General features: G+C 40.9%; 1 pseudogene; it reads right to left on the minus strand.

Annotated features, from left to right (window-relative positions):
• Positions 1 to 211: 211 nt before the first annotated feature.
• Positions 212 to 787, minus strand: LOC110293352 (annotated as a pseudogene).
• Between the last annotated feature and the right edge of the window lie 10016 nt (positions 788 to 10803).

Below are 10803 nucleotides of genomic sequence, written 5' to 3' on the forward strand. Positions count from 1 at the left end.
ATGATGAGAGCCAACTCTCCAGCCTTTTTGGAACTCATAATTCTGCCATTTGGGACTCTTCCTTTGGGGTAGTTCCTATGGATATATCTGTGTTTATAAAAAATAAGTTCCCTTAGAGCTGAACACAACAATGTAACTTACCACTCTTAAAACTATCTAACGATTGAATGGATTTATCTCAAATTTACAATACAAATGAAGGTTTGAAATGTCAGACAGGGAGAATCATTTCTGTTAGAATAAGACTCAATTTTGTCGGCAAGTTGGCTGAGGAAGACAGGGCTCTCCAGACTTCTGCTCTACCTACCTGCCAGGCACAGGGGCTGTGGTTCTTCTCTCGGGTTCACAGGGATCCTGTGGAAGTATTTCCTCACAGCCAGCAGGGAGTCAGGGGAGTCTTCCTGGGTCAGGGGAGGTTCCTGCACCCCCACCTGGTGCATCAGACAGCCTTGCAGGTCACTGAGCTGTGGTGGTCATGGCAGACTGAGTCTAGGAGGGTTATTTACCAGGCAGCAGATGAGTCCTTTGGAAGATTCTCATTACCTGTTAGGACAGGCATGGCTTGAGCCTTCTGGAGCTACTCAGCATCCACCTTCTCCTGCGGGAGTCCAAAGTCCTTCCTGTCCTTCAGGCAGGAGAGAGGGGAGACTCTCCTCATTTATGCCAGGAGTGTCAAGGCTCTCATGTTCCTGAGGTTATGAGTCTAAGGCAGGCCATATCCTAGAGAGCAGGTTGACCAGTAGCCCAACATCCCCAAGGGCATCAGGGAAGCACAGGGCCTAGCCATTGTGGGTGTTGTAGATGCCGCTGGTCCTCTGAACTACGTGGGCCTGAACCTCTAAGTTCTCTACAGTCCTTGTTTTGTAAGGTATGTTTGAGGTTTAATTTTCTAATTGTCACTCAGGCTACTTTCTACTTCTGTCTTTATTTTTCTTCCATGTATTTCCTAGTTGGTTCAGAACAGTGTTGATCGGGTGTTTGGTTTCCTGCCTCCCGCCTCCCGCCTCCCGCCTCCCGCCTCCTGCCTTTACTCACCTGTAAAGTGTTATCCTTAAGCATCTTTCAAAATTACTAAATATGTTGTATTTTAAAGTTTATTCTTTGTGCATATAACTCAATTTTGCTTCAAACTTTTCTTTTCCTCCCTATCTTCCTCTCTCTCTCTCTCTCTCTCTCTCTCTCTCTCTCTCTCTCTCTGTGTTATGGGCATGCAGGAGGGTGCTCTCACCCATATATCCATTATGTGGAGGTTAGAGCTTGACAGTGGATGTCTTCCTCTATGAACCTCATTTTACTTCTTAAAACATAAGTCTCTCACTGAGCCAGATCTCCTCCATCTCATATAAACTAACTGGCCAGCAAGCTCCCATAACCCTCCTGTAGTGGTTCGAATGAGAATTCCTCCATAAGCTCTCTCAATATGAATACTTGATCCCCAGTTGCTAGTGCTGTTTGGAGAGGCTTAGGAGGTATGGGGTCTTGTTGGAGGTGTTACACCACTGAAGGCAAGCTTTAAGAGTTTAAAGATTCATATCATTTCTAGTTTGCTATCTCTGTTTCATGCTCGCATTTCAAAATGTGTGCTCTCAGCCTGCTGCTCTGGCCAACAAACTTCCTTGCAGCCATGCTTCCCCACTATAGCAAACTCTTATCTTTCTGGAACCATAAGCCAAATAAATCCTTTCTTCCATTAGTTGCCTTGGTCATGGTGTTTTATCACAGGAACAGAAAGATAACTAATACAGAAGTTGGTACTAGAAGTATTGGCTACATTTCTAGGGCTGTAAGAAAACACCATAACCAAGAAAATTTATAGAAGAAAAAGTTTCTTTGAGCTTATGGTTTCAGAGGGCTAGTGTCCTTGATGGTAGAGCAAAGATGTGGCTGCAGGAGCAGGAAGCTGAGGGCTTTTATCTTGAACCACAAGCCCATAGCAGAGAAAAGCAAATTCCAAATGGTTTGAGTTTTTAAACTCTCAAATCCTGGCTCCAGTGGCATATCTTCTTCAACAAGGACACATGTTCTACATAGTATGCACCAACAACTGGAAACCAAGTATCCAAATGGCAGAACCTATGAAGGACTTCCCATTCAGAACACCATGCCACTATTCTTCCTATAAGCTCCAGGCTATCAATATGCATCAGTGTTCCTGGCTCTTACGTGGGTGCTAAAGATCTGAACTCAGATCTTCATACTTGCTCATTAAACACTCTGCCCCATGTAGCTGGGCAGTGATGGTGCACACCTTTAATCCTAGCACTTGGGAGGAAGAGGCAGGTGGATTTCTGAGTTCGAGGCCAGCCTGGTCTACAGAGTGAGTTCCAGGACAGCCAAGGCTACACAGAGAAAAAAAAAAAAAAAAAAAAAAAAAAGAAAAAAAGATTAATAAAGTGCAAACTATGTGTTTAGTTCATAGAATCACAGCACACTCAGTATTCATGTTAAGCATAAGGAATATATACAAATTATCCAATGGTAGGCCAATGCATGTGAGGAGAGAGACAAAAATCCAAAACTGGAAAATCTCAGTCTTCTATTGTCTGTCATTTTAGCATTAATCTTGTATACATTTTATTTATGTTCTATGAATTCAGTGTCAATGGTTCTCACAGGATATACAAGAAGATGTAAAACACATTTTTAAAAAAAAATAGTAAGACTGTGTTAGAGTTGAGCTTTAGAGGCCTATCAATCATTATAATAGCCCAGATTATTTTCAGTCCCACACAACCAATCTCCTATCACATGGAAGAAATATTATTCCCAGTGATCATACTCAATAGAGAGATCTCATTGAATTTTTTTTAACTTGCATTAGAATTCACATTCCTCAAGAATTTTCAGCAATCAATTCCTAGTTAACTTTAATAAATAATAGAAAAGTGGTGTTAATGCTGCATGTCAATAATGGGATCCAGATATAACAAGATAAATAGCTAGCTGGACAGTAGCCTTATTCAACATGTAGGTGGCAGACATTCTTGTTTCTCATTGCCCTCTTTATAGAAAGCAAAACATTTCTGCACCCCAATGATTGAGGACAAGAAGAAAACAAAAGTGTGTCTAAATGTAATGAAAAAAGAGCCAAGGGAAGTGACATCCCACTGGCAAACAGTGAAAAAGTGTAACCAGCCAGTCTCCAGCAAGATGGAGAGTAGAGATAGAGCAGAAGCAAGATAGCCAAAGGGCCAGAGCTCTAGGAACCAAGCACAGAGGCTGCAAAGCAGTCACTGCCTAGCTCTTTTCAGCCTTGCTAAATCTGACCTTCACAGAGCTTCAAGGAAGCCATGCTGTCCAACACCAAAAGAATCTATACAGCAAAAAACCAGACACACTCTCTGCTGACAAGTGTTAATTATATCAAGTTCTCCCCTAATAAACTGCTAAGCTTGGAAATCAGTATCATTTCTGTATTGACTCACAGGAAATACTAATTTCAAAGAATAGCTCTTCACCATAATATTTTCAGACAGTAAAGATAATACTAGTAAAGAAATGGCACTGTCGTATGATATGTTAATCAACCATATGTCAGACATAATTGTCAGCACTTAAGAAACAATTCTTGAGGCTGGAGAAATGGTTAAGAATAGCATTGGCTGTTCTTCCAAAGGACCTGGGTTCAATTCCCAGCACCCACTTAGTGGCTCACAACCATCTATAACTCCAATTCCAGAGGATCTGATGTCCTCTACTGGCTTCCATGGGCTCCAGGGGGACACACACATATTGTGCATATATTGATACAGGCAAAGTCGGTGTACACATAAAATACAATTTTTTTTAAATCAATCCTTATTTTATTCCAAGAAGAATACCCTCGTTTTCTTGATCTTTCAGGTCCCAACATATTCCCAGCATAAGAAGTCACTGGAGATATGAGTATGTAAAGCAATGTAAAGGTCTATTATCCCATTCAGAAAAGAGAACAATGAAGAGCACAGGGGCTTCTGTCATCTAGAGCTCAGCCCGCTTTGAGCACTCAGCCCTTCCCTTCTCTCTGGAGACACTTCCTGCCAGAAGAATTAGAGTTGATTCTAACCTGATCCATGAATTCCAGGAGTGTTCTGCCTAAATTTTGACAGACTCCCTTCAGCTCCTTTTCTTCTTCTTCACTGAAAAGCTCTCTACAGCTTCTGGAATATAGTACTAAATTGCCTTCATGTTACATCCTAAGTTTTTCTCTTCAGTTTTTATAAGCTTGCATGTTTGTAGAATACTTATGTATTTTTGGGTGCATATTAGAAATGATTCATTTAAAGCCTTCATATTCCTTTTGACTTATATCTAAAGACTTCCAGCACACGCCTTGGTGGCACACGCCTTTAATCCCAGCACTTGGAAGGCAGAGGCAGGTAGATTTCTGAGTTCAAGGCCAGCCTAGTCTACAAAGTGAGTTCCAGGACAGCCAGGGCTACACAGAGAAACCCTGTCTCGAAAAACCAAAAAAAAAAAAAAGGTGCATGGTATGCGAATGACTTCCCCACCAACCTAATAAATCCAAGTAAGTTGAATTTATAACATAAAGGCAGGTTTATTAGGGCAGCTTGGGGTGAGAAGCGGGGTATCACTGACCTCACAGCAGGGGGTCAGTGAAGTCACAAGGCTGGGCTGGGGTAAGAGCTTTTTATTATATTATTAATTTTCTTCATTTACATTTCAAATGCTATCCGGAAAGTTCCCAATACCCTCCCCTCCCGCCCTGCTCCCCAACCCACCCACTCCCACTTCCTGGCCTTGGCATTCCCCTGTACTGGGGCATATGATCTTTGCAAGAACAAGGGCCTCTTCTCCCACTGATGGCCACTTAGGCCATCTTCTGCTACATATGCATCTAGAGACACGAGCTCTAGGGGTACTGGTTAGTTCATATTGTTGTTCCTCCTATAGGGTTGCAGACCACTTTAACTCCTTGGGTACTTTCTCTAGCTCCTTCATTGGGGGCCCTGTGTTCCATCCAGTAGATGACTGTGAGCATCCACTTCTGTATTTGCCAGACACTAGCATGGAAGGAGTTACAGAGACAAAGTTCGGAGCTGAGATAGAAGGAAGGACCATCCAGAGACTGCCCCACCCGGGGATCCATCCCATAAACAACCACCAAACCCAGACACTATTGCATATGCCAGCAAGATTTTGCTGACACTGGTAGGGGCTTCTTAAAGAGGAGTATGTGGGCTGTGATGAGATGGTGAAGTCCTGGGGTGATAGCTTTATTTGGTAAGGGCCCTGTATGTGGTTCTTAGGTCCAGTGGTCTCTTTGAGATCCTTATCCAGGAGCTGGCTTTATCCAGTGTTTTGTGTTGGCTTTGTAAGTCTGGGTTCCTGGTCAGAAGAGAAGGGCAGATGGTCCAAGCCATCTTGCATTTGCATCAAAACCTCCTCACCTAATAGAAGGGAAGAGAAAACTGTCCAAAGACAAGAGGGAAAAGGCCAGCTCAATAGAGCAGGAGAAACAAGACAGCAAAAGACTGCATTACGTAGCTTGCCCACTGGTGTTTGGTGTGTCTGATCAATAATAGCCTGGACAATTTTGCTCCTTGCCAATTCTACTCATTTGTGTTGGTGAACTGGGCCCAACAGCTGATATCAGGACATATTAAAGAAGAAAGCTTGGGCCAATGGCTGACATCAGGACATATTAAAGAAGAAAGCATGATGGGGGGCAGAGGGAATGCATTTGCAGGGGTGGGAAGTATGTGTAAAAAAGATCCATTCCTCTTCTGCCTTTCCATTCTCAAATGGATCATGACTAGTATAAAAGTTGTCTTGGTTTCATTCTAGAAATAGAAAGTTCAGCATTGTAACAAATAAGTGTATCTTATATTAGGGTGGGAGATAAAAATCATGGTCACCCCAAAAGATACAGGAAAAAAAAGATTTGATAAAATTCATGATAAAAGCTCTGAACAAGGGCTATGAAATTGGTTCAGTATGTAAAATGCTTGCTGCACAAGCATGAAGACCCCAGCACCATGTAAGTAAGGGCCAGGTACTGTGGGACATATTTGGATGTCCTGTGCTGGCACAGGAGGGCAACAGGAAGGTCCTTGGGGCTTGTTGGCTAGTCAGCCTGAGGTTTAGTGAACACCCTGTCTTAAAAATGGCAGGAACAATAGAGGAAGACAGATGATGCCAACCTCTATCCCTTCATTGGCACACACACCCTGAGGAGTAAATGAACCCGTATACCCTCATATACACATACACACACATTTAAACTCTGAAATGTGTGTGTGTGCCAGGCAGTGATGGTGGGGGTCCACACCTATGATCTCAGCACTTGGGAGGCAGAGGCAGGTGAATTTGAGTTCAAGGCCAGCCTGGTCTATAGAATGAATTCTAGGATAGCCAGGGCTACACAGAGAAACACTGTCTTAAAAAAACTAAACAAAACAAAACAACCCCCCCCCAAAATAAACTACATACACTAAAGTCTTTCTGTAATATGTAGAAAGCCAACAACCAACTGAAAAGGGAAGGAGAATCAGAAACCCGACAATGGTGAATCTCCGCTCTTCCTCAATAAAGTACTAACAATTTTAGACAAAAGCGATTTGTGAAAAGTAATAAAGGGCATCCTAAGAGAGGTCAAATTATGCCTGCTGAGAACAAAACGGTCTTATACATAGAAAACACACTTCCTCTCTTTATTAACAGTAAGCACCAAACTCCACTGAGTACTCTAGTGTTTAGTCATAGTCATGTCCTCCTGTTCCCTGAGGGCAATCATCATCACGTCTCTTACTCATAAGTGCTCCTTGCCAAGTGTGCTGTCTGTCATTTAAATGCAGTCAGTGCCTTTTTAGATAGTGTGAAGACAACTGTATGATTTATGATTTGGTTTCCCTCCTATGGCACTGTTTTCTGTAGACTGTATCAGAAACCATGAACACATGCTTCTTGCTTACAAGAGTCTCTCTTTAAAAGAGTAGATAAACTCAAATCTAGAGTAGTAGCTCCAAAGGGGAATATAAAGAGAAAAGGTGTGTGTACTTCTGTACAACTTTAGAAGTACAAAAATGACATCTAGGATCGAACATCTAAGTTTTTAAGGGACATCTAGAATTTAAGGGACAGCTGAGCAGTGGTGGCGCACGCCTTTAATCCCAGCATTTGGGAGGCAGAGGCAGGCGGATTTCTGAGTTCGGGACCAGCCTGGTCTACAGAGTTCCAGGACAGCCAGGGCTACACGGAGAGACCCTGTCTCGAAAAACAAAAAACAAAAAACAAAAAAAACAAAACAAAACAAAAAGAATTTAAGGGATAGATTAGCACTCGGGTGGGTTTGTACTTCAGCAGTGGGCCTTGGATGAACACATCCTATTGGAATGGAACTGGACATCTGCCATCTTGAGTACACTGATTTTTTACTCCACTAAGAGAAGTGCTGAGGTCATCTAGAACTTGGACAAATACCAAGTCTGAAAGTCTTAGACGTGTTGTGTGAGAATCCCACGAAGCAGCTGCATCCCCCCAGGGCAGTGGAGTCAGTCTTATATTGAAGGTGTAGCTCTCCAGTTACTTCTAAACTCTTAGGCATGGCTTGGCTCTGAGCCCTGGCTGGCAAGCATGAGACATGCACAATTCCATGCCAAATCAGGAACCTGCCCTGTTCCAAAGACAAGATTATATTTATAGGTTTCCTTAAGACAAGTAGACAGTAACAAATCCCAAGAGGCTCAGGCTACTCGTGACTGTGTCACCTGGTCATACATGGGGTTAAGTTTTATGTTTAATAATTAAGTTTTACCAGGTTTACTTACAGTGATGAAATTTTGGGATTAGGCAAATATCAGTATAGAGAAGTGTAAATTATATACTACATGGACACAACATTTTCAAACAACCTGTTTGAAATATTGACTAAACTAAATTAAAAACCTCAACTAAACTGCTGGGTGGGACTGAAGAGATGTCTCAGTAACTGCTTGCCACATAAGCATATAACCCAGTGCTGTAGAGATGGAGACAGGAGGATGCCCAATGCTTTCTGGTCAGCCAGTCTAGCTGAAGTGATGAGTTGAAGATTCAGTAAGAGATACTGTCTTAAAATAAAACAAGGTAGAAAAGCAACTGTGGAAGACACCCTGCTTCAGCCTCTAGCCTCCACACACATGTATACACATGAACCTACACACCCATATAAAGCCATATACACACATGCACAGACACCATAACTCATATATACATGTGTACACACATACACGTGGACAACCCCCCACATACACACACACACAAATTATAAAATGCCACTGGTCACGACTGCCTACTTAAATGACTGCTTCTCTGTGTAAAGCAGTTTTAAGACACCTCCTCACAACCCAATGCATACAGTACTTTTAGACTTATTTTGCCTGAATGTATGTATGTATGCATGTATGTATGTGTACTATGTGCTTGTCTGGTGCCCACAGAAGTCAGAAGGCAAAAGATCAAACTACAGTTACTTATGAATAGTTAGGAACCACCATATGGATGCTGGGAATTGAACCCAGGTCCTCTGCAAAAGCAAACAGATTTTATTTATTTATTTATTTATTTATTTATTTATTTAATTTTTGAGACAGGGTTCCTCTGTGTAGTCCTGGCTGTCCTGGAACTCACTCTGTAGATCAGGCTGGCCTCGAACTAAGAAATCTACCTGCCTCTGCCTCCTAAATTCTGGGATTAAAGGCGTGAGCCACTACTGCCTGGCGCAAACATATCTTAAGTGCTAAGCCATCTTTCCAGTCCTAAAATGAAAACTCAACAAGCTCCAAGATAAGAAGAAACATGAATATTACAGATGTAAACATACCCACAGAGTCTGTCCATAGACTTTAGTTGAGCAAAGGATACTTTGTCATATGTAAAAATGTTTTTCCTAAGAAAAAGTACTTTCAATTATGATAAGCCAGAAAAACTTTTAAGATGACCAATGTATAAACTACACTAGAAAGAAGGAAAGAAAAATTCAAATCTGCATTTATCAGCACAAAAATGCAATTTATCTTTTTGTTTTCTAACAGGTTCTCCCTATAGAGCCTAGACTGGCCTTAAATGCATAATCCCCTGCTTCCACTCCCCAAGTCTTGGGATTATAAACCTTCTCCACCACCTCCAAAAGAATCTGCTTTTCATAATGAGATGCATTTGGTAAGAGATAAACTTCATGCATAGTATTTCTTAGTACCTACACATGAAAACTAGGCAAGTCATAGTGATCGTAGTTTGATTTTGAAAGCTGAATTAGCAGCTTTAAAAACTATTTGCCAATGTCTTTATGTATATGTATGATGACCTCATTATTCACAGGGTTTATGGCCGGCATGTAAAATCAAAAATAATCTTTATTTTATGCTTTATTTTCCTGTTCATTTTGTAGGGCAAATCTTACTTTTATACCAGGAAAGCTTGTAAATAGTTGAAAAATAACTGGGAAAAACTAAAATGTTAAAAATGCTTTGTAATGATAAATGCTTATTATTTCCGTCACTTAAAATTTCCATCTTAAAAAAAATTTCCATCTTAATAGAAGTTCTGGTTTTAATTAGTCATAGTAATACACTACCAGCTAGCTACTTGTATGATTACCAAGAGAGCCATCAACTATACAACACTGGAAAGTAACAGGAGAGGTGTATGCAATCTGCTCACCTGATGAAGGAGTATGTGTTAATTACAGAACACGAATGTCAAATGTACTAAGAACAAAGAAAAGCTTTTTAGAACACTGGAAAATGACAGGAGAGGTGTACCTTTAAGACTTAGAGTGATGCAGATGGAAGTGTGCTTTCCTGGACTAGAAGTGTGTTAATTACAGACCAAGAATGTCAAATGTACTGAGAACACAGAAATGCTTTCTTGGCAAAAGAAGGAAAAGCATGCATAGAAAACAGGCTTGCAATATCAGCTCAGCATGTTAGAACCAGCATGAAAAAGCAAGATATCAATTCCATGTGGCATCAAAGGGAGGGGAGGCCCTAGGTCCTGTAAAGGCTCGATGCCCCAGTGTAGGGGAATGGTAGGGCGGCGGTGAGGCTGGAGTGTTGAGTGGGTGGGGGAAGCACCCTCATAGAAGCAGGGGGAGGGGGAGGGGATAGGGGTTAGCGGAGGGAGAAACCAGGAAAGGGGATAACATTTTAAATGTAAATAAGTAAAATATCCAATAAAAAAAATAAAATAAAATAAACCATAGTAAAGTTATCCAAAGGCCAAAATATAGAAGGGACAAATTTGGTTTCAAAAACTACTGAACAGCCTCCACTTGTAAAACTAGTGGAGCCTGAGAGGAAGAAAAAAAAAGCAATACAAGAAAATACCAGTTAAGTAATTTTATTATATAAAGAGATCCTCTAACTTGATATGAAAAACAAAGCAACTCCAAAAGATATCACAAGGAAAAGGACACTGACATTTGACCAAAGGGAAAATGTAGCTATTCAAAATACACAAGTATTCAATCTTGCTATTAATAAAAGAAAAAAATCAGGGTGCAATTTCTTACTTATTCAATACACAAAGTTAGTAGCAATTTCTACCTTCTAAAAGTAATCAAATATGTCTGAAGTTAACAACAAAAAAAACACAGTCATTAAAAAAAAACACACAAAGTATAAAAATTCTGTCAATGCAAAAATCATGAAAAGCATTAAAATGAATCAACACTTATGGGCAGTTAAGCTAAAGTTCAGAAGCCAAATCCTTTCCTTTTGTCCGAATTACATTAAGGGACTGTCAACAGCACTCTGGCACTCTCCCAGGACTAGATATATATGTGTGTGTGTGTGTGTGTGTGTGTATGCATGTATTTTTTTC

This window comes from Mus caroli, chromosome 4, assembly GCF_900094665.2.
Source record: "Mus caroli chromosome 4, CAROLI_EIJ_v1.1, whole genome shotgun sequence".
NCBI classification, from domain to species: Eukaryota; Metazoa; Chordata; class Mammalia; order Rodentia; family Muridae; genus Mus; species Mus caroli.